Here is a 4207-nt window from a genome sequence, read left to right on the forward strand (position 1 = left end):
AAAACCCCAGATCAAACTCCCTCTGCTCTCTTCCCTCCCTCCCATTGTGAAGACCATGCCGGGAGCAGGGCTGAGCTGTGTCAGCCCAGCTCTGCTCCCAGTGTGCGCAGAAAGACATTAACAAAGATGCTTCGTTTTGGAGCATCTTCATCTGAACCCTCATGCAATGACAGTTCAGCCTGTCACAGGATTGGGCTCTTTTAAAGGGTTCTGCAACAGTGCGCTGGTGTTTGGTCGTGGCTGTAGAGTGCTTTCAGAGGCCAGATCATGCAAAAACTGTCACTTCCATCTGTGTCTATTATGCCACCTCCAATCCCAGAGCAGTTTTCCCATAATTTTTGCCTAGGGTGGATATTAGGCTATCCAGCCTGTAGGTTTCTTCTTTCTGGCCCCAAGAGACTTCCCCTATACTCCAAGATTTATATATAAAAAAAAAATCAGCATGAATGGTGCAGTGAAGTCGCTGGCTGACTCATTTAATACTTTGGGTGCAGATGACTAGTCTTGCCAATTAAAAACTATCTATGAGGTACTAGCTCTTTCCAGCAACTGATGAAAGCATCTAATAGCTTTTATACTGTAGGAGATGGACACACCATCCTGCTCCCTTCCAAACATAAAACAGAAATATCTGATGACCTTTCTACATTACAGCAGATAATTCTACCAGCCCCCTCCAGCTTGGGACATACCCCTTTGTAGCAGCATCTTTCTTCTTGTTGTCCTTGACCGCCCCAACTATAGATTTGTCACTGATAACTTTAGCTGCCTTATCAGTTGTCTATAATGTCTCACTATCTCATTTTTGTCAACCTTCCTACATTTCAGTTGTTGATGTATGGATGTACAACTGTATATATATCTTCACCTCCTCTCTTAATCAAAGTTGTCTTTTGATCATGAAATTATGGGGTTCAGCCATCTAATAAAGCACTCTTAAACCATTCTCAATCATCAGTCACATTTTATACTTAAACATCTCCACCCACCCAAGGAGGGTTAACTGTACTGATTTCAGTGGACTGATTTGGGGTTGATTCACAGTTAGTCCATAGCACTAGAGTCAGAATGCACCCACTTCCCTTATTAATTCCTCATACAATGGTAGCAAAGTGCCTCAAACTTCTTGGAGGCTGAAGGGGTTAAAATGCCCCTGCTCAGTGCAGAAACCAATCTGGGCATTCAAATGTGTAAAGGATGATCCTAATCATCCTAATCCAGGACTCAAACATGAAAGCTGATGCCTCCTGTTTGTCACCACGCTCATCAGCAACCATCTCTTCTCCCAGCATAAGAGAGGTGCAAGCACCAGAGCTGCGGTCAGCATGGTATGAAGTTTTGCACCAGCCTCACACACCATGAATGGAGTGTCACTGACTCTGAAATAAAGCAAGCAGGTTCCACTGTGCCTTATGCATGATACTAATATCCTGAGTTCCTCTGTCTGTCCCACATTCATTCCAAGCCCTAGGAAGATCCCAGGCTTCTGACCAGGACTCTGGAAAGAAGAGGACCCAAGTTCCCCTCTTCTTCATCCCCCAGGCAGAAGAATCCCTCTCAGCTCTCTCATGAGCCCAGTGCTAGTTGGCAGACTTAGGAATGAAGGCAGGGCAGTGTGAATGCCCATGCAATGCACATGCTTTCAATAAAGCTGGCAAGGTCGAAATCTGTAGTCTCAGAAAGTCCTTCCAATAGCCTGAGACACAGCACAACTCATGTCAGTAAAAGACTGGCCCAGAGGGAGGGGCATGAGCCAGTCAGTGGCTGCATGCTGCAGGGGAGAAGCTCCATAGGTTTGTTGCTCTGTTTCTGCACCCCTTATCAGGGCAACTTCCTGTGGCAAGAATGACATCACTCGGGAACATTGTCTCCTTTCTGTTTAGACAAGGAGCATATTCCAAAACACATGAACAGTGAACGCCTAAGCAAAGAAGAAGAGCACCCTCTTGATGGCTTATTCAGATATGATCAGTGGGGACACATGTAGAAGGAGATTTCCCTTGGCTTCCTATGGATTGAATAGGTCCTGTCCACGGTCCAGTGTGTATGAACACTTATTGCCAAAGTCCAGAAAGGCCTTCCCTGATGCACACCTCATCCCCCCCTCATGAATCCACTTGGCTGTCACAGCCTGCACCTGCACCTCTGACTCTTAATTATGTGACCAATGTTTTTAGCTTGTGACGTAGGTGGGCAGACACCAGTCAAACTGGCTACATAACCCCCTTACTCCACCCCTGCCTCACGTATCTGACCTGCAGCCTAACAGCACAAGGCAGCAGGATTCTAGCATTTGTTTTTTAGAGCTAATAAAATTACATTTTAATAGCAAAATTCTCCCCTTAACTCGCAGGGGTTCCAAAGGAGACAGGGAGAAGGCAGGGCCAGATGGCACCTAAGCTGGTTCAGAGAGGCATGAGTTTTTGTAAGTGACAGCCTACTTTATCAGATGCTATGACAGTGGAGTCACAGAGACAAGACCCTTCATAGCAGCAGAAGTTTGTTTTCCATTTGCCTTCTCTTGTCCTCGAGGAACCCAGTACCTTCCTCCACAAATCCATTTTCAGATTTGTACCAAGGCTGGAGCAGAAAATTTCATCTTCTGGACCAATCCACCTGTCTCGCTATCTGGGGGCTTATGCTATCCTTAATACCCCGGTGCCTGAGGGACTTGATCACCTCTGTAATCCCTGTTGACCTTTACATTTAACCAATTACATTTTACCTCCTAGGGAAGAAAAATGGACTTGGACTGTTTCTTGCCCTCAAGGCCTTCTGTTAATTCACAGACCTGATGAAGAGATGAATCACATTCTTAACCAACATCTCAGAGGGGCAGAGATGTCCCCTGCCACTCTCCCCTACACAGGCTCATTGCCCAGAACTGTGGTCCCTGTTCCTCTGCAGGAACACTGGTGAGGCTAACCTACAATGCCTGATTGGTTGGTTGACTTATGATCTGTTTAAAATCAGATCTACTTTTCTGGCTTGTTAGAGAAGCTTTCTGGTTGTTTTAAAACAGTTGCCAAAGGCTGCATCTTCAGCTCACTCTCAGCCCAGCTGACTTTGCTTTACTTCACATTAATAGCCAATGACCCATTATCCTTGGCTGATTCCCACATCCCGGTGTTTTGGAACCTGACTGCCATGGAAGAGTTTTTAGGGGCAGTGGGTATCTGCTGAAGGCTGGCCATGTCCCAGAGAGCAGGAGCCAAGGCTCCTTGCTCCAGCAGAGTGCTCAGCAGACTCACAGGGTTGGATCAGCTCACCTGGCAGGGCAGGGAGGAGATAACCCCTGCTAGTCTCCTCTCTGGCCTGTCTAGAATTACAAAACAAACAGCAAGGTGGGAGCTGTTAGCAATCGCCTCTTAACCACATCCCTGCCAGGCCCTTGCTAGGCAGTGCGAGGTGTGGACCCCCCACTCCAGCCTGCACTAGTGGCCAGAGGAGCTGCCCCATGTGGGTTCTGAAGGTACCTTGCACACAGTGCATCCACGGGTGCTCTTTGTCCACTGCTGAAAGGGCTGTCATGGCAATTAAACACATCCGCATCCAAACATAAAAGTCATTATCACGCCTCAGGCCGATCCATCGCTCCTGGGCTGCCGTGGATAATGTCAAATCAAAGCTCCTAGGGAACCCTGTGGCTCCTTTATTATGCCGGTTGTCTCTTCTTGCTGTTTGTGCCCTCTCGGCTTGTCCCCAGAGAAATGAGAGCTGCCTGTCATCTGCCTCCCATGTGCTTCTCAATGGGGCATTTCTGTTGGGACATTGCTGGAGGGACGCCGATGAATATTTAATTTCCAAACAAACATCTGGGACAGAGGGTCTTAAGAGAAAGACCTTTGATTCTACAAAATCAGTAAATAAATATAACCCCTTTTTCATTAGGGACTACTCTTAGGCAAAATAAAAACCCCTCTAATATGAATTTAGGACATATCTTATTATAAGAAAAGCTCTCTGAATAATTTCCATGTCCCTTACTCTGTTTAAATGACTCTTTTATTGGCTTCCTGGCACTCAGCAAGAGCTGTGTCTTGAACTGAATACCTGAGCTTTGGGGGTTTGAGCAAGAAGGGCTCATAGATATGTGGTGTCTATCAGCTCTTGGGGGGCTACGTTCCTTCTTGCAGTGTTATGTTGCTGGGTAAAATGTTTCTGGCAGAAGTTAATTTATTGTCAGGGCTCCTAAAGAAAGAATCAC

General features: G+C 46.5%; 1 protein-coding gene across 6 annotated transcripts in view; it reads right to left on the reverse strand.

Moving 5' to 3' along the window:
- TP73 (tumor protein p73) overlaps nt 1-4207 on the reverse strand; it is an 80604-nt gene that overhangs the window by 33329 nt on the left and 43068 nt on the right. The window lies entirely within an intron of this gene.

The sequence above is a fragment of the Gavialis gangeticus genome, unplaced genomic scaffold, assembly GCF_001723915.1.
Source record: "Gavialis gangeticus isolate Ggan-Ray unplaced genomic scaffold, GavGan_comp1, whole genome shotgun sequence".
Taxonomy (NCBI): Eukaryota; Metazoa; Chordata; order Crocodylia; family Gavialidae; genus Gavialis; species Gavialis gangeticus.